General features: G+C 42.5%; 1 protein-coding gene across 5 annotated transcripts in view; it reads right to left on the bottom strand.

Moving 5' to 3' along the window:
• Nucleotides 1-27,417, bottom strand: part of TDRD1 (tudor domain containing 1) — a 613,801-nt gene that overhangs the window by 52,485 nt on the left and 533,899 nt on the right. The gene's annotated exons all lie outside the window — the stretch shown is intronic.

Raw genomic sequence — 27,417 nt, 5'->3', positions numbered from 1 at the left:
TAAGTAACCATCAAACTGTAGTAAAAGAACAGCGGTGGATTTTCATTTTAAGGAGGAACAGATTTAAACTCTTCATACCAAGTCTTAATTTTTTTACACTGGCTCTCCACTAGTGCTGCCCAATTCAGGAAAAAAAATTTTGATTCAATTTGATTCAGCCTATTTGAATCGATTTTTCGATTCGATTTTCTTGCCCAATTGGGTGTTTTTTAAAACATCCTGGTGGGTTTATTTTATAGCCTCTTCACCCCTTTTGTCAAAGAAGGGGCGGGACTGCAGCAGAGAGAAGACAACTTGGACAATCTATGGCAGCTTACAAAGATCGCTAGAGCCAGCAATCTTCTTCTGCAGGGCAGGCTGCTGAATTTCGGTAAATTGCTGCGGGAAGCCGGACACTAGCGGGGAAGCCACTTCCCGACTGACCCTCCCCACTCGCCCTCTAAAGCAGGAACGGCAGGCCAGCATGAGGTAGCGCTGCCGCTCCTACTTTAGGGGCGAGGGTCAATGAATCGGGAGGCCGATTTTTTGGTGGGGTAAATCGATTCGAATCGATTCACCAGAAGTGAATCGGTGAATAGATTCGAATTGGGCAGCACTAGTAAAGACCCACACACACCCTGCTAGTGTTCACTGACCTCCTCACACCCCCACAAAGATCAGAATAATAAAGTACATACCTGTCTCCAGAACATCAGCACCTGCTATAGGAACTCCTAGTAGAGCTGCACACAGGTGTCTTAAGTAGCCTGGGGGGAGAGGGGGGGGGGGCGGTAGTGAACCATAGAGAGGAGGACCCAGGCCCATAAAGCACTTTAACACTCTACATTTATGGTGGAACATGTGTGCCCACCAAAACCCTACAGTACTGCCATATAGGTGCCACCTGCAGCCATTAGGGCTATTGGGGTTGTAAACAGGTGGATATAGTGGGATTTGAGGGGCTCACCATAACTTATAAGGGAGGTCAGGTGAGATGCTCATATGGCACCCTTTATGTGAAGTTCACAGCAGTGTCCTGTAAAGTGCCCCATTGCTCTATTGTCATGTCTGGGTGGCCAGTTCATTATAAGATTGGTCCCTTTCATACCTAAATGGTCCTGTTCTGGGCATTTGGGGTAAAATTTTGGTCAAAAATGTGGTATAAAGATAGACATCCTGGCGGTCTGGTTGAACAATTGCCTGGACATCCAGATAGACGATTTTCAAAAAAATAAAATTCTAGACATTTTTTCGAAAATGGCGTGGGGGGGGGGGGGGGGGGGGGCATGGATTTGCGGCATACGAGAATGGTCGGGTGAGTGAGTGGCTCCTGCAGTGAAAGGCCAATTTTGTTAAAATAAAGCAGTCAAAATTTGTGTAAGTCGGGTGGAAAGTGAAATCTAGAGTGAGAATGGCTTCAGGTAAGCATGGTAAAAATAATACGGTGAATTTAAACGGGGGGAGTGTAAAAAGATCAAAATTAGATTCGATCTCCCCGTCGACGGTCCCGTTGTCATCAGAGGAAATAGAAAACAAAGATCTCTGATGAATGAATTACAGAAAATTAAAGAAATTGTATTGGAAAGCGCTAAGAACATAAGAGGTTAAAGAGGAAGTGGAAAGTTTTAATAAAAGAATGCAGGCGGCTGATTTTAAAATTGAACAGTTGGAAAAGCGCGCTGAAAAATCTGAAGCAGACTTGAGGGAATGCAAAAAGGTTCACAAAGAAATAGAGGCTTTAAAAAGGGATCTGGAGGATCTGTCAAACCGAGAAAGGCGAAATAATTTACGTCTGATCGGGGTGCCTGAAGGGGTTGAACAAGAAGATCCTATAAAATTTGTGATGTCCTTTATTTCAAAAATCTTGCCGTTGAAGAGTCCTTTCCCATTAGAAATAGTAAGGGCACACTGGATCCCAATGAGGAAATCAAGCAGTCAAAAGGGTCCCCGTCCAATTATTTTCAAATGATTACGATATCAGCAGGTGGCAGAAATTATGAAGCTAGCTAAAGATAATAAAAATCTTAAATGCCAGGATTCAAAAGTTTTCATAGTTCCGGACTTTGCAAAAGCCACCGCTTATAAAAGAAAGCAGCTTCTGGATTTGAGACCTAGATTAAGAGCTTTGGGTGCAAGGTATGGATTGGTATATCCAGCAATTATGAGAGTGACCTATGAAAACAAAACATATAATTTTGAGGAGGCAGCTAAATTGAAAGAATTTTTGGATCAGTTTGATTTATCTATGGACTCTTGAAAATTAGTTAGATGCTGATTTCTTGTTTATTTGATTTTTGTTTTTGATCATTTTATTATTAAAATGAGAACTTTTAAAAGTTTATAAATGGAGGAAATGGATAAGAAGAATATGTTTTCCAGCAAGGATTCGATGCAGTTAACTTTTGAAAAGAACTCAACATTCTGACTAGGTCATGTGACCAGCCATGAGGGAGGCTTGTTGCAGTGTTGTGATGGAATGTCAGAGATATGGAAAAATAATATATTTTTGGTTAATGTTTATATGGCAAAGGGTCAGCGGAAGTTTAAAAAGTTGAACAAATATGAAAGATGGTTTGACAATATGGAAAAGAAAGTGAGATATGATGTGAAGTGCTGAGACTGATGAGGATCGCTTGTATGATACGGTTGGATCCTCACTTTGATTTATATTTCACATCTGACCTTTGCCTAGATTTAAAGTTTGGTGCTACACATGAATTTTAATAGAGTTGTATGGATGATGCAGCTTAGCATAAGAAGAATCTGAAGACAGCTTCCAGAAAATTGGATGAACTACTGCATTGAAATGGATAGGTGAAGCTGAAAATAGAATGTTAAGACCTGCTGCGCTTTGGAATAGGTTGCTGGACTGCTATAATATTTATATAACATAAGCAATGCTTGGAGTTAGGTTCAAGTGTTGATATAGAGTGGTTTAGTTATGTATCATATTATGAACTTCCATGGTGGTATGAGCCTGAAGTATCATAATAAATGGATTAACTTGTTTAAGAAAAAAAAAAAAAAAGTAGGGGGGATAAAGTATAAGTAGATAAATAAGAAATATAATAAGTAAGATATTAAGAATATATTAACTTTCTATTTATTTTAGGCGCTATGGTGATGTTCCTGCAATTCTGGATATACATTTTATTAGTTCAGGAATAAATGAAGGATGTATGGTAGAATGAGTGAATGAAAAAGGAAATTATATGATGAAATAAGTTACTAATTGGGTGGTTTATAAGTTGATAAGAGATGATTTGAGTACATGAAGATTGGAATGCATTGCCTTTAGAATGGAGAGGGAAAGGAGGGGAATGAGGAATATTCAGGAATAGGAATGAGGAATATTCAGGAATATGAATTTTTGTGGGATGTAGAAATCTTATGTTTAATGGAGGTCTAAGTTATGAATTTAAGAAGAAAGTAAATACTATTTGTCATATGTGATTTATAACAAATATTTATTTTATGTTATTTAGGAAAAAAAAAAAAAAGAGTGAGGAAATGGATTGGAGTAGATTTTAAGTGATTTATGATTTGCTAAATGACTTACAATGTAATATTTAAGATGATTATTATATTTAGGAGAGTTGTTATGAATTTGGCCTGGGGGGAGTTTCTCATTTACTTGAGCTATATATGTACGCCTCGAAGTTGACAATGTTATATTGCGGGAAAAGGTGGGGGGTGTAATGGGAGAGTATTTGGGAGTGGGTTGGGGATTGAATTAAATTTTCAACGTGGGGGAAATTATTATATAATAATTATAATGCAGAAATATGTAATTATTATGTTTCATTTTGTTTAAATGGATTTTAAAATTTTTTCTTTAAACGTTAATGGCCTTAATCATCTGATAAAAAGGAAGAAGACGCTATTATATTTAAAAGCAGAATGCGGATGTCTGTTTTATACAGGAGACTCACCTTACTGGAGATGAATCAAAGAAACTAATTGGTAATTGGGTGAAGGATTGCTTCTTTGCTCCTGCGGTAGGGAAAAAAGCAGGTGTAGCTATTCTGATTAATAAAAAATGCACTGCAGTGTTTAACTTGGTGGCTGCAGATCAATTAGGAATGTGGATACATGTGAACATGAGTATGGGCAGTACTATTGTAGCGCTTTTTAATGTGTATGCCCCTAATTCGAATCAAATTGAATTTTTTAAAACTCTGCAACAAATAGTTCTACCACTGGCTGCTAGTAATTTGATAGTAGCAGGAGATTTCAATGCTGTTATGGATCCTTTATTAGATAAAAAACCTAGTAAAATTTTAAAATCATTAGGGTTGGATAATTTTGCAAATTCCTGTAATTTAAAAGATATCTGGCGCATTCTTCATTTTAATGATCGAGAATTTTCGTTTTGTTCACATGTCCATAAATCTTTCTCTAGAATTGATTATGTTTTGGTTTCAGATAAGTTAGTACAAAATGTCACTCAAGCTACTATAGATCCAATAATTTTATCTGATCATGGTGGTGTCTGGATAAATTTAAATTTTGCTGATCAAGATAATGATAGGCCTGTTTGGAGATTCGATAATGCATTGCTTGAATACCCAAAATTTTGTGAAGAATTTCAGACAAAGATAAATGAATATTTTCAAATTAATAATACGGAAGAAGTCTCATTAGAAATCTTGTGGGATGCTTTTAAGGCAACTATGAGAGGACAAATAATATCATTTTCAGCTTATTCTAAAAAACAATTAAAAAAACAATTTATTATGTTAGAGCAAGAGATTACGATTTTAGAGGCAAAATTGATAGAAAAATGGGAAAATTCCACGCTACAAGCTCTTTTAAAAGTTAAATATAAATATTATGAGGTTTCTTCTAAATTGGTTAAGAAAGGTATTCTGTGTCAGTAAGCTTTGTATTATGGTAATTCGAATAAGGCGGGAAGATTACTGGCTAATTATCTTAAAGTTAAAAAAAGAAGGTCTAAAATAAGTGCAATTAAAGATGAAAAAGGAGATACTCAGTCTCAAAATGGACCTATATTAAAACAATTTAAAAATTTTTATAAAATAAATGAGTCGCCATTCCAAATATAATCAATCAGGGATATTTTCCATGAGCTCTGGGAGGACCCAATACATACCCTGGCGTAAAATATAGGCTTGATGATACCTATAAAAATTTGGGAAATTTACCCCACCCTCCATAATTGATTTTTGTAGATACTAAAGCAATTCTAGGTCTTTTGACCAGCCAAACAAATTTTATAAGAATACCATAATTTTTTATAAAAGGACCATTGAAAAAAAACTGGTATCATACTCATTTGAATATCATTTTAATAGTTTGAACTCTCCCCCACCAAGAAAGATGTAAAGGATTCCATTGCTTACACATTTCTGTTACTTTCTTTAATAAAAGTTTTTCATTCTCTTTTATTGTGTCTTCAAGTGTACTTTTAATCCAAATTCTTAAATACTTTAATCCATCTTCCTTCCATACAAAGGAAAATGAGTCAAATAATCCTTAAGTACAATGTATGTTAAATGGCAGAATTTCTGATTTACTCCAATTTATCTTATATCCTGAAAATTTTCCAAATTTCTCTATCAATTCAAGCAAGCATGGAATGGAAGTTTCTAGATTCCTCAAATAAAGCAGTATATCATCTGCATATGCAGAGACTTTATATTCCCAGTCTGTACGAAGAATACCCTGTATCCCCTTTGCTTGTTGAATAGCTAACAACAAGGGTTCTAATACCATATCAAAAAGCAAAGGAGATAATGGACAGCTTTGTCTAACCCCCCCCTCCGCAAGTTAAAACGCTTTGATAAATTATTATTAATATAAAATCTTGCAGATGGGGAGCTATACAATGATTGAATCATTTGTATAAATCCAGAACCTATACCAAACCATTCTAAAGCTTGATACATAAAGGTCCATTCCACCCAATCAAAAGCTTTCTCTGCATCCAAGGACACAGAAAGCTGGTTCATTCATGGCTTTTGTTAAATTTAACATATGAAAAGCCAACCTAGTATTATTAGATGAATGCCTCTTAGCAACGAATCCAGTTTGGTGCACATCAATAATAAAAGGGAGAGCCTTAGCCAAACGTAAAGCCAATGTTTTAGCTAAAAGTTTTCCATCAACATTAATTAGTGAGGGGGCGTGGCTTTGAGGCATACCAAAATGGCTATATGACTGAGTAGCTCCGCAGAGTCAGGCTAATTATTGAGTTATTAGCTGGAAAAAATTATTGAGAGCCATTTCGGAGGAGGTATATTTGACAAAGAAATGGCTTCGGGTAAACAAAATAAAAATTCTTCGGCGGGAGCTGGTTCAGGTAGTGTTAAAAGGTCGAAGTTAGAGTCGACTTCACTTCTGCTGGTTCCGTTACCATCGGAAGAAGTTGAGAACAAAGATATTATGAGAGATACAGATAGATAGATGCGGCACAATGCAGATACAAATCAACAAAACCACTCAAAAAGCATTTTTCACCATGCGCAACCTTCAAAAAATAAGAAAATTATTCGAAAAAGATCACTACAGGATCATAGTCCAATCCCTTGTCCTAGGACTAGTGGACTATTGCAATATCCTCTACCTTCCATGCCCCACAAACTTGATAAACCAACTACAGACCATTCAAAACACAGCCCTCAGGCTGATCTATTCACTTGGAAAATTTGACCATATCACTAATGCCTACCTAGACTCACACTGGCTACCAATACGAGCTTGAATCCAATTCAAATTTTATTGTCTATTATACAAAGCAATAAACGGAACTGCACCCACCTACCTCAACAACCGTCTAAATCGTAACCGCACATCCAGACTAAGAAGAACCCAGATCCTATTCTCCTTCCCACCGCTCAAGGGAACTCAACGAAAGAAGATGTACGACGGCCTCCTAGCGATGCAGGCAGCGAAACTGGACCCCTGTATCTCCAACCTGTTGTCAACTACAAGTGACTTTAAATCATTCCGAAAAGAAATCAAAACCCTGCTATTCAAAAAAACTATACAGCCTTCTATCCCCCCTCACATTCTCCCACCTCCATGCAAACTACCAGCAGACCTCCCCAACAACCCTAACAAGTAACCAACCCTAAACTTCATCTTCCTTACTAGTATTCCTAAATTCTCCTCCATTCCTCAACTTCTCCCCTCTGCCTTCTCTATTTAACCTCCCCTAAATTGTAATCCCCCTGCATCTACTGAGTAAGCGTCCCCTAAATCAGTGCTTTTCAACCTTTTTTGGGCAAAGGCACACTTGTTTCATGAAAAAAATCACGAGGCACACCACCATTAGAAAATGTTAAAAAATTTAACTCTGTGCCTATATTGACTATATATAAAGTAATTCTCTTGAATAGGAATCAAATAAACACAAAGAAAGTATTTTATAATTACTTTATTATGAAATATTTTTTTTTTTAATTATTATTTATTTATCATTTTGTAAATAATTATCAAGTATAACTTGTACAGAAAGCAAAAATTTAAGTTTAAGGATACATAGCCATAATCATCATATTAAAGTCCAAAAATCAAGGAAACAAACAAATAATACATATCCATATTTTCAAAGAAAAACAAAAAGAAAACTCCATTATGTTACTTAAATTTTTAACTCAAGTCCACTTTGAAGATCAAGATGTACAAAGGACAGTTTAAATTAAAAGAAAAAACAAATAATACTGAGATTAATCTAAGTTGAGCTCAAAGTTCCCTAATAACTTCCCATCTAGGGCTAGATCTTATTGTCCTTTTTCTTTTTCCAAGCGAGATAGTGACAGGAAGGTCACCAGCTGTGAAGGATCAAAAAAGACAAATTTCTGAGAAGAATAATACACTATGCATTTGCATGGGTGACGTAAATAAAAAGTTGCCCCAAGGGCTAACACCCCTGGCTTTAATAATAGAAATTCTTTACGACGCCTCTGGGTTTCTCTGGCAAGATCAGGATACATTTGTATCTGCATTCCTAAAAAGGTTTTCATTTTATTTTTAAAGAAGAGTCTCAGTAACCAGTTTTTGTCCGGGGCCAATGCCACTGTTAATATTAAGGTTGCTGGGACTGCCTTTTCAGTATTCGAGGATTCCAATATAGTAGACACATCCAAATTTTCCTGTTCATCCTCTTGCTGTTGTTTCCGTTGATTAGTAGGAAGATAATAAACTTGTGTAAATGGTGGTATCATATTTTCAGACAAACTCAAAATTTCCATTAAGTATCTTTTCAGCATCTCCCGAGGTGTAATCATCAAGACCTTAGGAAAATTTACCAATCTTAAATTATTTCCACGGGAAAAATTTTCCAAAGATTCTAACTTTCTTCTAAGATTGGTATTGTCCTTAATTATTGTTTCATAAATTTGTTTGGTCTTAATTGATTCCTGGTTAATGCTGACAATCTCTTTTCTAAGCTCTGTTGTTTCCTTTTTTACTTCTTTTATTTCTTTATCATGATGTTTTATTTCCCTTTCTATTTGATTTAATTGAGGTTTTAACAAATTAGGAATATTAGCAACCAGGTCCCAGATAGTTTCAAGTGTTACCTCTTGGGGTCTCTGAAGGTGAAAGGAATAAGTTGTAGACTCTTCTCCCACTGGTGAAACTGCCTGTTTAACATTCTCCTGGATCTGTCCGCTCTCCTCTGTTGTCGACTCCTCTGTTTCTTCAAACAGACTCTCTTGAAAATGTGGAGAGTCTGGATCCCTGCTCCCTCCATGATTGACAATGGCCTCCAGGGCTGAAGATACTCCCTCTTTGGAGAGTTCCCCCTCCCGCGGGGAGCTGGTAACCTGAGGGCGTGGGGGCGGAGCCCTTGTGTCGGGGCTTAGCGTGGTCTCAAGTCCCTGAGAGATTGCCTCCGTTCTGCCCGTTCGGGGCGTCTCTAGCGGGAACGCCTCCGACTGCAGGGAACTCTGCATGCGACGAAACAGCTCCTCAATGTTCCCCAAGCTGGGTCCGACGGAGCTCCGCGAGGCCCCAGCCGTGCTCCGACCCCTCCGCTTGGGCATTCTGCCGAAAATTCAACACGGAATCCAAAGTAAGTGAAGAGCTCACCAGCGCATGACGCTCAGCTTAGAGCTTCGGCAGCCATCTTGATCCCTTTATTATGAAATATTAAGTAAACAGAATAGTGAAAAATTATAAAATACTTTATTCAGTGTGAAACCTGGGCCTGTTTGGCTGAACACAAAGCTGATATTCTGGCTGGAATCGAAGAAAGACACACATGTAGCTCTTCGTCAACAGCTCTCAGTCTCTCTCTGTATTTGGTTTTTATAGCAATCATGCTTGAAAAGCTAATCTCACACAGATATGTAGTGGAAAATGGGAGCAATGTCAAAATAGCTTTGTTTGCCAGAAGGGGGAACTCCTTGGCGGTATCCAACCAAAAACTGTCCAAAGGTAGATCAGCAAATCTTAGCTTGAAACCACGATTTTGTCTCAGTTCAGTTAGTTCCTCCTGCTCCTGTAAAGTCATGTCCTTTCCACCAACTGATGCTGAGCTATAAGGGTCTCTAACTCAGTCAAGGCATTCAGTGGAGACTGAAGAGAAATAAAATGACAACTTCTCCTCAAGAGTTTTTAAATGTTTAACTATTATCTCACACAGTGCAGCAGTGTGAACACCTTGCCATTGCTTGGTGAGTGTGAACATTTCAAGATTGCCACTTTCCACGTGTTGATGCCAGAGTTGCACCTTTGAACGGAATCCATTTATTTTATCTGTACTTGTAAGCAGGTTTTCACTTCGGCCTTGCATTCGTGTGTTCAGTTCATTCAGATGATAAAATATATCTGCCAGGTATGCCAGCCTTGCACACCACTCATCACTTGCAAGCTGCTTTGTGTTATCTGACCTCTCATTTGTCAGAAACACTTTAAGTTCCTCCCGCAGCTCATACACACGAACCAAGACCTTGCCACGCGACAACCACCGGACAGACACTTGTGCAGTTTTCCCACTTAAGTCCTCCTTTTTCAAGGTATTCTGATGTGACCCAAAAAATTTCTTCTCCTGTTGTTTTTTCTGGCAATGCCTTGCAAAAAAAGAAGTTTTCTCTAATTGCATCACCATCAACAAAACGCACATTGGCCAAGAGTTGAGCATGTCCACTGATATCAGTAGACTCGTCAAGTTGCAATGCAAATTTCTCACTGATACGGATCTTTTCCAAAACCACACTTTCGATGTCTGCAGACATGTCATTAATACGTCTGGAAATTGTGTTGTCTGAGAGAGGGACTTTGGCTATTTCCTTAGCTGCTTCAGGTCCGAGCATCTCCTCTACAATAGCTTTGCAGGCAGGAAGTATTAATGTCTCTGCCACAGTGTGCGACTTTTTTGACTTGGCTATAAGTTCAGCAACTTGATAGCTAGCTTTAAGAACTCTTTCATTTACCTTTGTGGTTTTTCTCATGAAAGTTGCCTGTTTCTCCGTGTTGTCACGCAGGCGAACAAAATAGTCCGCATTCTTGTTTTGAAGCGAAGGGTGTTTCGTTTGGAGATGGCGTTTAAGTTTGCTTGGGACCATAGCATTGTTAGCTAGCTTTTCACCACACACCACGCACAGTGGAGTTGGTTTGTTTGCATCTCCAGTGAAAATAAATCCAACTGAAATATAGCTTTTGCTATATTGCCTTGCGCCAGAGAATTTGCTTGCGCTAACCATCTTTGCTTTCTTTTGACCCCCACTCATACTTGGGCTCTCATCTGGCTCCAAATTTTGTTCAGAGTCTAGTTCTTTCCTTTTCAAAAACTTGTCCATCACTGCAGTATCTCACTGTCACTCAGGACTTACTGCGCTTGTCTCCTCCAGATAGCCGCTGTCCGTCACACTCAGCACTCTTCTGATCGATCCCCGATGAGCCGGCGGATGACAGCTCCAGATGACAGCTCTGTAAAACTAAACAAGCCAGACCAGCACAGATCAATCCTACACCGTCAATCCTAACAGAAAACCATGTCTTTCAAACACACAGAACACAGAAAACACCTTCGCCTAGTATGGAATATGTCATCACAAACTAACCCCTCACCCTTTTACAAAACTGTAGTGTGGATTTTAGCCACAGTGGTAACAGCCCTGACACTCATAGAATTCTGAGCATCAGAGCTGCTACCACCACGGCTGGCACTAAAAAACGCTCCACAGTTTTGTAAAAGGGGGGATAAAATAGAAATACACAGTTTCAACGCTGTAGCTCAGAGGTGCCCAAACTTTTTGAGCTTGTGAGCTACTTTAAAATGACCAAGTCAAAATGATCTACCAATAATAAAATAAAAAAACACAAAGCACACTATACGCTGAGAAAATGTTAATTATCATTCCTATTTTGGGTTTTTTTCAAAGAGGTCAAGGCAGATGACCTCAGTAACTACCATACAAAAATAGACAAATATACCCTCCATCCTTTTTATTAAACCACAATAGCAGTTTTTAGCGCAGGGAGCTGCGCTGAATGCCCAGCGCTGCTCTTGACGCTCATAGGCTCCCTGCGCTAAAAACCACTATTGCGGTTTAGTAAAAGCTGACCATATTGTAAAATATAGACAGCAGATATAAATTTAGAACTGTGCATAGTAAGTGAAGTGAAGTTTTCATCTCTGGGAATTTACCCAGTTAACTATTAAGTTATTTGGGCAAATTCCTTTGAAAACTGTGGTAATACTGCCTCCACTTTGCTAAATTTAAAATAAAATAATTTTTCCTACCTTGTCTGGTGATTTCTGGTTGCACTTTCTTCTTCTGACTGTGCATCCAATCTTTCTTCCCTTCTATCAACCTGTATGCTTTCTCTCCTCCACACCTCATTCCCTCCCCCAACTTTTTCTTCCTCTCTCCCTGACCTTTCTTTCTTTTTTTCTGTTTCTCTTCTTTCCTTCTGTTTCTCTGCCTGCCCCCTTTCTTTCTTTCTCCCTGCCGTTCCCCAAGCCACTGCCACTGCCGCTGCCATCGGGGAACAGGACCCACCAATGGATAACAGGCCCCAAAGCCGACGCCGACGCATGCTCTCCCTGACGTCAATTCTGCAATCGGAGAGGAAGTTCTGCCCAGCCAGGCAGCGATTGGCTGGCCCGAACTTCCTCTCCGACTGCAGAATTGACGTCGGGGAGAAGAAGACTTATCGGCTCGATAGATTAGATCGCCAAGACAAAGTGAGTCCTGGGTGATCGACTCACTTTGCCTTGGCGAGCTACTGGCACCCCTGCCTTAGAACACTGCCTAGGACCCTGGGGGAGCCCGGGCCCCTGAATGCAGGACTGGTAGTACTGCCCTGATGGCGGCCCTGCGGCACACCAGGCAACATCTCGCGGCACACTAGTGTGCCACGGAACAGCGGTTGAAAAACACTGCCCTAAATTGTAATTCCTCTGCATCTACTATGTAAGCGTCCCCCAAATTGTAACTTCCTGGAAATGCCCAGCTATCTTATTCTGCAATCCGCTTAAACTGCAAGGTACAGGCGGAATAGAAGTCACTAATGTAATGTAATGTAATAACTCAAAAAATATAAAAGAAGTTAAAGAAGAAGTGGCATGTTTGGCAAAAAGGTTAGATGTAGTGGATATGAAAGTGGATCATCTGGAAAAGCGAGTGGAAAAAACTGAGGCAGAAGCAGTGCAGTATAAAAAGGATCATAGAGAAATTGATTTATTAAAAAAGGAGATGGAAGATTTATCTAACCGCGAGAGGAGGAACAATTTAAGAGTGATTGGGTTACCTGAAGGGATAGAAAAGAATGACCCGATTGCCTTTTTGATTAATTTTTTTGCCGAAGATTCTGCCGTTGCAAAGTAAATTTCCGTTAGAATTAGAAAGGGCGCACAGGATCCCAATGAAAAGATCAAGTAATCAAAAGGTCCGCGTCCTTTGATCTTTAAAATGCTTCGATACCAGCAAGTAACGGAAATACTTAAATTGGCAAAAGATAATAAAAATCTCAGGTGTCAGGACTCGAAGATTTTTATAGTTCCTGATTTTGCTAAAGTGACCGCTTATAAAAGGAAACAGCTGTTGGATCTGCGCCCGCAATTAAGGGCATTAGGAGCTCTATATGGCTTGGTATACCCGGCAATTATGCGGGTCACTTATGAAAATAAAACATTAAGTTTTGAGGACGCAGCAAAATTAAAGGAATTTTTAAATCAATGTGAATCGCCTATGGCTACTTAAGAATGACTCTGGAAATATAAATCTTGTGTTATTTTTATTTTTTTGTTTTGTTCATTATAATTTGTTTGTTTCTTTGATGTTTAAAGAGCTATTTTAATTTATAAGTTAAGCAATGCTACAGTTGGATTTTAAGGCTCAACATTCTGTGATAGAACCGTGATCACTTGAAATATAAAAGGATTCTATAGCAGTTTGCTTCAAGTAACTTTTTCCCTGCAAAGAAATTAAAGCCAATAAATATGAACATTGGATGGCTTATTTCGATATGTGATGCGCTTCGAATATTATATAGGTGATGTGCTGTGCCTAGTCCTGAGCACATGGTAGAACAGTCCTGAGCACATGGCAGAACAGTGAGTGGAGCAGAGAGTGTGCTAGCAGGAAGAAGCGGAGAGAGGAGCAGAGAAGACGGTGCTAGCAGGGGAAGAGGCGAGAGCTAACGCCACCCACCCCCGACATCACCAGCCAAACTCCCCCCATAAAAGGGGCGAGCCAACGGCAGAGAGTCCACAGTGCAAGGCCAGCCGAAGGGAGACTGTAGGAGCTGTGCCTAGTCTTGAGCACATGGTAGAACAGTCCTGAGCAAATGGCAGAACAGTGAGCGGAGCAGAAAGTGTGCTAGCAGGAAGAAGTGGAGAGAGGAGCAGAGAAGGCGATGCTAGCAGGGGAAGAGGCGAGAGCTAACTCCGCCCACCCCCGACATCACCAGCCAAACTCCCCCCATAAAAGGAGCGAGCCAACGGCGCGCAGCCGTTCGGCGCGCAGCTAAGGCGAGCGGCAAAGGCCCTCGCCTTAGCAAGAGCGCCTTTGCGAAGGGCCTCAAGGAAGAGCTATCAACTTTAGCCGGTCTCTTAACTTCTACAACTAGCTAATTAACCAATTGACTTCAATCTTTCTTCAACTATCTTCCAAGTCTTTCAACTTTCTACCTAACCAACAAGCAACTAAACCTTTCACATTTAACAGGCGGACCACATCAATCACTCTATCCCCAAACCATTTTAACAGGCAGACCACACTATCCTCTAACATTTAATCAGACTGATCTCACTAGCACACTAACAAGCAGGCAACCTTAACTGACAATTAACTAACTACTCTATCTCCCAGACCAAGAACTAACTAGCTACCTCTATTCCTCCAACCTCAACACTTTCTGACAACACCTAACAGCCCCCATCCTAACAAATATATAAAAAAAACCAACAACTTTTGTAAATGGTAGGTAGAACTAGAAGCAGCAAGACACGGTCCCCAGTTGAAGGCAACACAAAGCACAGAAGACCCGTTTCAGAATTTTGAGTTCACACCAGGTGAAGTTTACAGTGAACTGGCAAGACTCAAGGTGAACAAAGCCATGGGACCAGACAATTTGCACCCAAAAATGCTCAGAGAATTGAGTGATGTCCTGGCGAAACCGTTGGCTGAGCTATTCAATCTCTCCCTAAGTAAGGGGAAAGTTCCCCTAGACTGGAAATTAGCTAATGTCGTTCCTCTGCATAAAAAGGGTTGCAGGGCAGAGGCTGCGAATTATAGACCGGTGAGTCTCACATCAATAGTGTGCAAACTCATGGAAACACTAATTAAAAGCAAATTGGACACGATCTTGAATGAAGGGAATCTTCGGGATCCCAGTCAGCATGGATTCACCAAGGGTAGGTCCTGCCAATCCAATCTCATCAGCTTCTTTGACTGGGTAACAAGAAAGTTGGACTTGGGAGAGTCTTTGGACGTCGTGTACCTGGACTTCAGGAAAGCTTTTGACAGTGTCCCACACCGCAGGCTGCTAAGCAAGATGGAATCGATGGGGTTAGGAGAGACACTAACTGCATGGGTCAATGATTGGCTGAGTGGCAGACTTCAGAGGGTGGTGGTTAATGGTACCCTCTCTAAAACATCGGAGGTGACCAGTGGAGTGCCGCAGGGTTCGGTCCTGGGTCCACTCCTTTTCAACATATTCATAGGGGATCTGACTCAAGGGCTTCAAGGTAAAATAACACTATTCGCCGATGACGCCAAACTATGTAATATAGTAAGTGAATGCAGTTTACAGAATTATATGGCGCAGGACCTGCTTACATTGGAAAGTTGGTCCTCAACCTGGCAGCTAGGCTTCAATGCTAAGAAATGTAAGGTCATGCACCTCGGAAGCGGAATCCATGCAGGACGTACTTCTTGAACGGAGAAACTTTAACTAGGACTTCAGCAGAACGAGATTTAGGAGTAATCATCAGTGCAGACATGAAAACTGCCAATCAAGTGGAGAAGGCTTCATCTAAGGCAAGGCAGATATTTGGTTGTATCAATAGAAGTTTCGTCAGCCGAAAGCCTGAAGTCATAATGCCGTTGTACAGGGCCATGGTGAGACCTCATCTGGAGTACTGTGTGCAATTCTGGAGGCCACATTACAGTAAAGATGTGCGCAGAATTGAATCGGTTCAACGGACGGCCACCAGGATGATCTTGGGGCTCAAGGGTCTCTCGTACGAAGAGAGACTGAACAAATTGCAGCTCTACACTCTTGAGGAACGTAGGAAGAGGGGAGACATGATTGAAACATTTAAGTACCTCACGGGACGTGTCAAAGTGGAAGATGATATTTTCTTTCTCAAGGGACCCTCGGCCACCCGCTCAAACTCAGGGGCGTAAAATTTCATGGCGACACCAGAAAGTATTTCTTCACAGAGAGAGTGGTTGATCATTGGAACAAGCTTCCAGTGCAGGTGATCGAGGCAGACAGCGTGCCAGACTTTAAGAATAAATGGGATACCCATGTGGGATCCCTACGAGGGTCAAGATAAGGAAATTGGGTCATTAGGGCATAGACAGGGGGTGGGTAAGCAGAGTGGGCAGACTTGATGGGCTGTAGCCCTTTTCTGCCGTCATCTTCTATGTTTCTATGACTTCTATCAAGACAGGCTGTCCAGTCACCGAAAGTACCCAGAGGATGGCTACGGTCTTCGTACAGATGGAAGGGAAGCCAGGACAGAGGGCAGAGGTCTCTGTACAGACCGAGGCCATCCCCTCAAAGATGTCTACAGTCTCCACACAGACGGAAGGAATGGATCAGCCAGATGAAAGCTTTTTGCTAGAGCTGAGGAGCCTGAGAGAGGAGGTTCAGCGCTTAAGATGTATTCGAGACGACGAGACCTTCATTGACGGAGTCATCCAGGAGCTGTCTCAGATCGCCGAACAGGAACCTGACAAGACCATCCTAGAGACACCCAAAGCATCCAAACCTGCAAACTTGAGACCAACCGTCGGAATACAGGAAGTGGCTGGGGACGCTGATTCCTGGCAGCTGGTTACTTCCTTCACAGGAAAACGCAGAAGACCTTATTCTGTCTCTTTCTCTCACATACAGGGCGGCTCTACATCGACACCACAAATCACCCTGAGGAACAGATACCAGCTGCTACAGGAAGGTCTACCAGTGTTCCCGCTAAGGTGCGCTGGCCTGCGCGCGCGCACAAAATATTACATCGCAGCGCAAAGTTTCTCTTCACAGCGCACACACGCGTCGCAAAGGTAAGGGGAGGTAAGGTAAGGGGACGCATTGGGGGGATTGCACTTCCCCACAATTGCCATGCTTCGGTTCCTCTTCTTCCTTCCTTCCTCCCCCCCCCCCCGCGGGACCCTGCGGCACCATCAACTCTTACTCCCTCTACTGTCGGCCCTGCAGCTCCAGACTTCCTCGCACCTTCTCCCCTCCCCCTTTGGATCGCTATTATTTTAAATGTTATAGCCGCGGAGCTGTATCCATCAGTGGAGATGTCTAACCTCGGCCTGCCCCGGAACTCTTACTGCAACAGTGACTTCCTGTTCCTGCCTAGACGGGCGGCTGCTGCAGTAAGAGTTCCGGGGCAGGCCGAGGTTAGACATCTCCACTGATGGATACAGCTCCGCGGCTATAACATTTAAAATAATAGCGATCCAAAGGGGGAGGGGAGAAGGTGCGAGGAAGTCTGGAGCTGCAGGGCCGACATTAGAGGGAGTAAGAGTTGATGGTGCCGCAGGGTCCCGCGGGGGGGGGGGGGGAGGAAGGAAGGAAGAAGAGGAACCGAAGCATGGCAATTGTGGGGAAGTGCAGAGCTGCAGGGAAGAGTGTTGCGGTACCCAGCTGGAGGGAGAAGGAAGATGAGGGAGGGAATTAAAGGAGATGCCAGGGCTTGGAGCATAGGAGGAAGGTATGCCAGTCTAAGGGAAAAGGAAGGGGGAGATGTGAGAGCATGGAGGGGGAACGAAAGATGGAAGAAAAGGAAAGGAGAGAGATGCCAGAGAATCAGGGAAGGGGAGATACCAGACTATGAGGAGAGGTGTGGGAGAGGGAAGGCGAGGAGAGAGATGCCAGACCAATGGGGTGAAAGGAGAGATGGAAGGGGGAGGCATACAGTTTCTGGAAGGGGCATAGAAGGAGAGAAGATGCCATATAGGGGAAGAGAGACGGCAGACAGTGAATGGAAGGAAGAGAGTTACAAGAAGATGAGGAAAGGAGAAACCACAGAAGACAAAGGTAGAAAAAAATTTCTATTTATTTATTGCTTTAGGAGACATGTGTCACTGTTTCTGTGAAGCATTGTATGCAGAGTCCAGCTTCTTGCTGGTTCAATTTAACCTTTGTCTATGTATTTTTATTTTATCCCCCCTTTTACAAAACTGTGAAGCGTTTTTAGCACCAGCCTTGGTGGTAGCAGCTCTGATGCTCAGAATTTTATGAGCATCAGAGCTGTTACCTCCGTAGCTAAAATCCACACTACAGTTTTGTAAAAGAGGGAGGGGTTAGTTTGTGATTACATATTCCTTACTAGGCGAAGGTGTTTTCTGTGTTCTGTGTGTTCGAAAGACATGGTTTTCTGTTAGGATTGACGGTGTAGGATTGATCTGTGCTGGTCTGGCTTGTTTAGTTTTACAATGGGTGTATTGATGTACTGCTCACTGCAATATGTAAGATGCTGCCTTTTCCTAGGTACTCATGTGTGACGTGTGGTTTGTTACTAAAAATCATGTTTTTCTTACAGATGCGGGGGGGGTGCCAAAAAATGATGGGCCCCGGATGTTACATATGCTAGGTACGCCACTGTATGTAAAGATACCAGAAAGCTGGCGTAGCAAAAACTTCTAAGTTTTGAGTATTTAACCCTCCCACAATCTCACGGGCACTCGTTTCAAGTTTATTGAGATTTTGATTTAAACGCAATATCAAATATTTTCAATGCGTATAACAAAAATAAATTTGGGGAAATAAATAAAACCATTTGAACCAGTGTTCCCGCTAAGCTGCGCTGGCGTGCGCTGGCGCACAAAATATTACATCGCAGCGCACACGTTTCTCGTCACAGCGCACGATCGGAAGAGGCGTACGGCAGATGGCAGGGCGGCGAGAGGAGAATCGGGCGAGTTGGCTCATAACTTGCTGGCGCCCGATATTTTTGGCTCACGGTGAAAAAAGTTTGCTCACAACACCCGCCCGCTTAGAGGGAACACTGGTCCTGACAATGAGGAACAGGAAGTTGTTCAGCAGACGGTTCCAGTTCCGGAGTCAACAGATCAGCCCACCCCTAAGAAGTGCAGAGCGGTGGTCATCGGGGATTCGCTGCTGAGGGGCACCGAGGGTCCAATTTGTAGATCAGACCTGCAATCAAGAGAGGTCTGCTGTTTGCCAGGGGCCAGGATCCGGGATGTAACCGCTTGCCTGGACAGACTCATCAAGCCCCGTGACCACTTCCCCTTGATTCTCATCCACGTCGGAACCAACAACACCATCAGGAGCACCCCGGAGAGCATACCTGAAGACTTCAGAGCCCTGGGTGAGAAGCTGAGGAGGATGGATGCGCAGGTGGTCTTCTCCTCGATCCTCCCAGTAAGGGGCAAGGGCAGTGCCAGGGAGGATTGCATCCAGAGGGCAAACGACTGGCTGCAGGGATGGTGCAAGGAGATGAACTTTGGGTTCTTGCTCCATGGAGAGGCATTGCAAGAACTACAGGGACCAGACGGGTTACACCTGACCAGAAGAGGGAAGAACATCCTTGGACACTGTCTAGCCCGCCTACTACACAGGGCTTAAAAACAGGTAAGTTGGGGGAGGGTACGGGCACAAACAACCTACCTGGCGAGCTAAGCTGCCAATACTTTTTTGAGACTAAGGTAAGTAAACACCGATCTGGGTCAAGGGAGAGTATACACTTTCGAGTCTGGTGTTGGCTCACATTATAATTCTGGGTCACATTGTAATTCTGGGTCTATGGGGAGTACACATTGTAATTCTGGGTCTAAGGGGAGTACACATTGTAATTCTGGGTCCAGCGAGAGAATACACATTACAAATTGTACTAAAGGAGTTCAAGTAGCCCAAGTGGGAATACCCCCACAGGGTACACACATTTCCGAGTCTGGGATAGGAACACACTGTAGTTCTGGATCTGGAGAGTCCGGGATAGGTGCACATTGTAACTCTGGGTCTAGGGAAAGTACAACACATGCGAATAATGCTAAAGGTGTCCAAGTAGCTCAAGTGGGAACATCCCCACTGAGACGTAACAAACATACAACATGGAGGGCTATGTACGTAAACACCCACAGTCTGGGAAACAAGATCCTGGAATTAGAAACAGAAATGAGGAATGCCAACCTGGATGTGGTGGCGATATCTGAGACCTGGCTCACGGACTCCCACGGGTGGGACATGATCATACCGGGTTACAACTTGCTTCGCCGGGACAGGGAGGGTAAAATGGGAGGTGGTTTAGCATTATATACTAAAGATGACATTAAGGTCACCAGAATCACAGATGTCCACTACACTGGGGAATCCCTTTGGGTAAATTTGGCCATAGGGAAGGACAAATGCCTGTATCATGGCATAATATACAGACCCCCAAGACAACAAGATGACCTAGATATGGAATTAATTGGAGATATAGAGAATATCACCTTGCGTGTGGACACAGTATTGTTAGGTGACTTCAACATGCTTGATGTGGATTGGGACACGCTTTCCTCTGCTTCCGGCAGCAGCAGGAGGCTATTAAACTCTATGAAGGGAGCAAGACTCAAGCAACTGGTGTTGGAACCAACAAGGGATCAGGCAATACTGGACCTGATACTTACCAATGGAGAAAGTGTCACAGAGGTCTCAGTGGATGACACATTGGCCTCCAGTGACCACAACATGGTATGGTTCAATCTCAGGAAAGGTTTCACTAAATCTACCACACTGACCAAGGTCCTCAAATTCAAGGACACAAACTTCAAAGAAATGGGAGACTTCGTTCACCAGGCGCTACAAAGCCAAGCAGAAACCGATAACGTGGAAGAAATGTGGTCGACTTTGAAAGCCACCATACAAGAAGCAACAAACCGCTATGTTAAATCAGTAAGTAAACGGCGAAGGAACAATAAGCCACAGTGGTTCTCTGCAGAGATTTCAGACCTCATCAAGAAAAAAAAAACATTCATCTCTTACAAACAATCAGGGAAACACGACTCTAGGGAAGTCTATCTGGCCAAGTCAAAAGCCGTCAAAACAGCAGTTAGGGAGGCCAAATTCCGCATGGAGGAGTCTCTAGCGAAGAACATCCAGAAAGGAGATAAATCCTTCTTCAGATATATCAGTGACAGAAATAAGAACTCAGGTGGGATAGTACATCTTAGGAAACCAGACGGAGACTATGTAGAAGCGGACTCGGAAAAAGCCCAACTGTTAAATGAATACTTCTGCTCAGTCTTCACCCGCGAGGCGCCGGGACTTGGTCCTCAGCTGCAGACAAGGGTTGACCCAGCTGATCCGTTTAGTAATTTCGAGTTTACGCCCAGCAGTGTCTACTGCAAGCTGTCAAAGCTCAAGGTTAACAAGGCAATGGGGCCTGACAACCTACACCCCAGGGTGCTCAGGGAGTTGTGTGATGTCTTTGCGGAACCGCTATCCGCGCTCTTCAATCTCTCCCTTAGTACAGGTAACATCCCGTTGGACTGGAAGACAGCTAACGTCATTCCACTCCACAAGAAAGGCTCCAAGATGGAGTCAGCAAACTACAGACTGGTGAATCTCACATCAATAGTGTGCAAACTAATGGAAACTCTAATCAAACGCCAATTGGATACGATCCTGAACGAGGAGAATCTACGGGATCCCCGTCAACATGGATTTACTAAGGGGAGATCCTGCCAATCCAACCTGATCAGCTTCTTTGACTGGGTGATGAGGAAGCTGGATGTTGGGGAGTCCCTGGACATAGTATACCTGGACTTCAGTAAAGCATTCGATAGCGTACCACACCGCAGGTTGCTGAGCAAGATGAGTTCTATAGGATTGGGTGACACATTGACGAAATGGGTTGGGAACTGGCTTGGAGGTAGGCTTCAGAGGGTAGTGGTGAACGGCACCCCCTCCGAAATGACGGAGGTAATCAGTGGAGTGCCGCAGGGCTCGGTCCTGGCCCCGATCCTATTCAACATCTTTATAAGAGACTTGGCAGAAGGGCTGCGAGGTAAAATAACATTATTCGCCGATGACGCCAAACTAAGCAATGCAGTGGGCAAAAGCACAACAGACATAAATTCAATATCCGACAACATGATGCACGACCTACTCCTACTGGAGCGCTGGTCTAGGTCCTGGCAACTCAGCTTCAATGCCAAAAAATGCAAAGTCATGCACCTGGGCAGCCAAAATCCATGCAAGACTTACACTCTTAATGGCGAGATCCTAACAAGAACTGAAGCAGAATGAGACTTAGGGGTGATCGTCAGTGAGAACATGAAGACTGCCAATCAAGTGGAGCAAGCTTCATCCAAGGCAAGGCAAATCATAGGTTGCATACGCAGGAGTTTTGTCAGCCGTAAGCCTGAAGTCATTATGCCATTGTATAGATCCATGGTGAGGCCCCACTTGGAATACTGTGTGCAATTCTGGAGGCCGCATTACAGTAAGGATGTGCTGAGACTGGAGTCAGTCCAGAGAATGGCCACCCGGATGGTCTCGGGACTCAAGGATCTCCCGTACGAGGAACGGCTGGATAAGTTGCAGCTGTACTCACTCAAGAAGCGCAGAGAGAGGGGTGACATGATCGAGACATTCAAGTATCTCACGGGCCGCATCGAGGTGGAAGAAGATATCTTCTTTTTCAAGGGTCCCGCGGCAACAAGGGGGCATCCGTGGAAAATCAGGGGTGGGAAACTGCACGGGGACACCAAGAAATTATTTTTCACTGAAAGGGTGGTTGATCGCTGGAATAGTCTTCCACTTCAGGTTATTGAGGCCAGCAGCGTGCCTGATTTTAAGGCCAAATGGGATAGACACGTGGGATCTACACCTCAACAAGGAAGGAGCAAGAGTTTTGGCAGGCAACATGAAGAAGGCAATCGAGAAGGCTTTAAACTGAAAGATAGGGGAAAGCCGACAGTCGACCACCGGTCGATGGTACGGATAGCAGGATGCCCCGGCGAAGAAGCCAAGGACTACTACTCCTACACAAGAGAAGACGACCTCACAGCCAATAAGGGAGAAAAAGCAGGAAGGGACAACTCAGACACAGGAGGGGACGACCACACAGCAAACAAGGGTGATAACACAGGAGCAGTAAATGATACCGTAATTGAAACTACAGGGACAGCCAAGAGTAGAAGGTCCAAAAAGGTAACACGAAGGGAACTTAGATGTATGTATACGAATGCTAGAAGTCTGGGTAACAAAATGGGGGAACTAGAGACAATAGCAAGACATGACATATTGGACATCATTGGCATAACAGAAACATGGTGGAATGAAGAAAACAAATGGGACACAGTACTACAGGGATACAAACTGTATAGAAGAGATCGAGTAGGGCAGAAAGGTGGAGGTATTGCTCTATATGTTAAGGAGGGAATAGATTCTGTTGAAATGGTTACAACAGAAATGAAAGAGAAGCTTGAGTCACTCTGGATCAAAATTCCTGGTCAATATGGTGCAGATACGAAAATTGGCCTTTACTATCGTCCCCCAGGACAGGCGGAGGAAACTGACTCAGAAATGATGGAGGAAATCAAACAAGAATGCAAGACGGGCAATGTAATTATATTGGGAGACTTCAATTTCCCAGGGATAGACTGGAAACTAGCAACCTCCAACTGCGGCAAGGAAGCCAAGTTCCTGGAGGTGCTAGGGGATTGCTTCCTGGAACAAATGGTAAAAGAGCCGACAAGAGGCAACGCCACCTTGGACTTGGTCCTAAATGGCCTCACGGGACCGATAACAGAAGTGGAAGTCATGGTTCCACTGGGAACGAGTGATCACAATGTAATCAACTTTAAACTTGACATCAGGAAAGGGAAACATGCCAAAACCTTAACCACCACCTTGAACTTTAAAAAGGGTAAATACGATAGCATGAGAGCCATGGTAGAAAAACGACTCGAGAAGATGGTGGACAAACTTGAAACGGTTGATCAGGCATGGACCCTACTGAAAAATACTATCACAGAAGCACAAGATCTCTACATTCCGAGGATTTCCAAAGATCAGAGAACAAAGAGAAAAAGAGAACCGGCATGGCTTACCATACAGGTGAAGGAAGCCATAAAAGAAAAGAAGGACTCTTTCAAAAAATGGAAATGCATAAAGACAACCGAAGCCTGGAACAAACATAAAGATGATCAGAAGAAATGTCACAAGGCGGTGAGGGATGCAAAACAGGAATATGAGGAAAAAATAGCCCAGGAGGCCAAAAACTTCAAGCCCTTCTTTAGATACGTGAAAGGGAAAAAACCTGCAAAAGAGGCAGTGGGACCCCTGGACGACCAGGGAAGAAAAGGGTACATCAAGGAAGATAAACAAATCGCAGACAAACTAAATTCCTTCTTTGCGTCCGTCTTTACGAAAGAGGACACCTCAACAATACCTGAAGCGGAGAAAGTGTTTGCAGGAGAAACAGAAGACAGCCTCACCACAGTTGAAGTGGACTTAGACCAGATATACTATCAGATCGACAAACTTAAAAGTGACAAATCCCCTGGACCGGATGGGATTCATCCGAGAGTCTTAAAGGAATTGAAGGTTGAAATCGGAGAGTTATTGCAAAAACTTGCAAACCTGACAATCAGAACTGGACAGATACCGGACGACTGGAGGATAGCGAACGTCACCCCAATTTTCAAAAAAGGATCGAGAGGGGAACCGGGCAACTATAGACCTGTGAGTCTTACGTCTGTCCCCGGCAAGATGGTTGAAGCACTGATCAAGGATAGCATAGTCCGGCACTTGGACGCACACGACTTGATGAAACCCAGTCAACATGGATTCAGGAAAGGGAAATCATGTTTGACGAATTTACTCCAATTTTTTGAGACCGTGAACGAGCAAATTGATAGTGGGAAGCCGGTGGACATAATATACTTGGACTTCCAGAAAGCGTTCGACAAAGTTCCACACGAAAGACTTCTCAGGAAACTACAAAGCCATGGCATAGAGGGGGATATACAAAGATGGATAGGCAAATGGCTGGAAAACCGAAAGCAGAGAGTGGGCATAAATGGGAAGTTCTCCGACTGGGAGAAAGTGACTAGTGGTGTACCCCAGGGCTCGGTACTTGGGCCGATCCTTTTTAATATTTATATCAATGACCTGGAGGAAGGAACATCCAGTGAGATCATCAAGTTTGCAGACGATACAAAACTATGCCGGGCGATCAGATCGCAGGAGGATAGAGAGAAACTCCAGAGCGACTTGTGTCGGTTGGAAACATGGGCAGAGAAATGGCAGATGAAGTTCAATGTGGAGAAATGCAAGGTAATGCATTTAGGCAATAAGAATAAGGAATACGAGTATACAATGTCAGGTGCAACTCTGGGGAAGAGTGAACAAGAAAGGGACCTGGGTGTACTGATAGATAGGACCCTGAAGCCGTCGGCACAATGCGCGGCAGTGGCAAAGAAGGCAAATAGAATGTTGGGCATGATAAAGAAAGGAATCTCGAGTAGATCGGAGAAAGTTATAATGCCGCTTTATAGGGCAATGGTCAGACCCCACTTGGAATACTGCGTCCAACATTGGTCTCCCTACCTAAAGAAGGATATAAAACTGCTGGAGAGGGTGCAGAGACGAGCAACAAAACTGGTGAAGGGTATGGAGAAACTGGAATACGAAGACAGACTTATAACACTAGGATTGTTCTCCCTTGAGAAAAGGAGACTGCGTGGGGATATGATCGAGACCTTCAAAATACTGAAAGGAATCGACAAAATAGAGCAGAGAAGATTATTTACATTGTCCAATTTGACACGGACTAGAGGACATGTAATGAAGCTAAGGGGGGACAGGTTCAGGACTAATGTCAGGAAGTTCTGCTTCACTCAGAGAGTGGTTGACACCTGGAATGCCCTCCCAGAGGAGATTATGACGGAATCGACCGTCCTAGGCTTCAAGAGCAAACTAGATGCATATCTCCTTAAGAGAGGCATATAAGGATATGGTGGACTATAAATTAAGCCAGGTGTACACCTGGCAGGGCCTCCGCGTGTGCGGATCGCCGGACTTGATGGACCGAAGGTCTGATCCGGAGAAGGCAGTTCTTATGTTCTTATCTATTCAAAGAGAAAGGTAGGGGAGGGTCATTGGGGTGGGCAGACTAGATGGGCCGTGGCCCTTATCTGCCGTCTATTTCTATGTTTCTATGTTTAATGACACAAAGTGCTTTGTTTATTTTTATTTTTCTTCAGTCCTGTAGTAGTGCTGACTCGCCTGTTTGGAGTATGGTGCTGTGCATAATTTTGGGTGTTCTTTCAAAGAGAGCATTCGATGCGAGTTGTGTGTACTATCTATTGAGAAGGAGGAAGTATGAAGATAGATTTCGGAAGTCTGAAATAAGCATGGATTTGAGAAATTTATCTTGATAATTTTGCTGAAAATAAATTGATTTGACTTATGTTCAGTCTTTGTGTCTGCTGAGAATGATTGAGACTTTTCTGTTTCAAGGATTAACATAGCTAGACTAACTGCTATCCTAAATAAGATAATTACCATTTCGAGTGCAAAATTTGAAGGAAGAATGTTCAAAGTGAAGCTGTCCTGCATATTTCAAGACTTTAATGTACAATAAGCAGAGACAAAATTGATCAACAAACATTTATTGCATCGTGTGGCTTGGAATCTTCAAACTTGGGAAGTCCATTACGTTATTTGCAGATCTGATATGGAAGTTATCGTTTAGCATTGGTCTGTACCTGCGATGTGTTGGAATGAGATCAGTATGGTGTGTTGAACAATGAATGGAGAGAGTGCCTATATGATATGGCCTGAGTTCTGATATGCACCATATGTTTGAATCTGCTTTGTGGATATCTTATTAGAATTTTCGACGTGATCAGTTGGATGAAAGAAAAAGAATGGGACTATTACAGGATGCTTTTGGACTATGAAAAACTCAGATGGTTGGCTTATAGATTTACTATAACAACAAATTTGATTTTCAAGAAGAAGATTATTGTGGATTTTCAGGATGTGTGTCTTGGTTTAGCTTTATTTAGCTGATACTTTTATGTCATAGTTTTGGTGGCAGGTTTGACTTAAAAATGGATCTTTATAATTCTGTGTGGAATGAATAGGAATGTTTTTCATAGGTTCTGTTGTCTTTAAGTAATGGCTAAATTGAGTGGAAATTGCATTTTGTTTATGATTTGCTTTATGATTGTGTTTTCAGAATGTATGTAAAGAGGAATTTTCTTTTTGGAGTTATAAGTTAAGTTAATTGGGATTTATTGGGTTTTATTGTTAATGAAGAAAACAAAGTTAGGTAATTGCTTGATTTTGTAAAGGCTAACAGAATTTTTGCCTGATTTGAGATTTATTTTTTGTTAGGTTATAGAATTGATATAGAGAGATAAACCATATAATTTTAGTATTTTATTTTTCTTTGTTTGAATATTAATATGTACTCTTTTATAAAAGAAGGTAAAGAAAAAAGTTTTTAAAAAAAGATAAGGTATGAGAGTGCATTTAATTGATTTTTTCTTCTTATGTGACTTTCTTTTTGGTTATAAAGAAGTTTAGGTTAATTATTAGATTTGATTAGAGTTTAGCCTGAGGGGAGTTTTTCTTTTACTTAGTCTGTATGTGCATTTCAAAGTTTGCATTTATATTATGGGAGGGATGGGTGGGGGTGGGGGAGGAGGGTTTTGGGTGGGTTTTAGGAGGTGGGAAGGGGATTTGTTTAGATGGTTGGCTTGGAGAAAAAGATTATATAATTTTGATTTGATGGATATTATATTTATTTTGTATAATCGTTTT

Source organism: Geotrypetes seraphini, chromosome 4, assembly GCF_902459505.1.
Source record: "Geotrypetes seraphini chromosome 4, aGeoSer1.1, whole genome shotgun sequence".
Lineage (NCBI taxonomy): Eukaryota > Metazoa > Chordata > Amphibia > Gymnophiona > Dermophiidae > Geotrypetes > Geotrypetes seraphini.
Note: the sequence above shows the minus strand (reverse complement) of the source record. Positions and strands in the feature narration are given on the sequence as shown.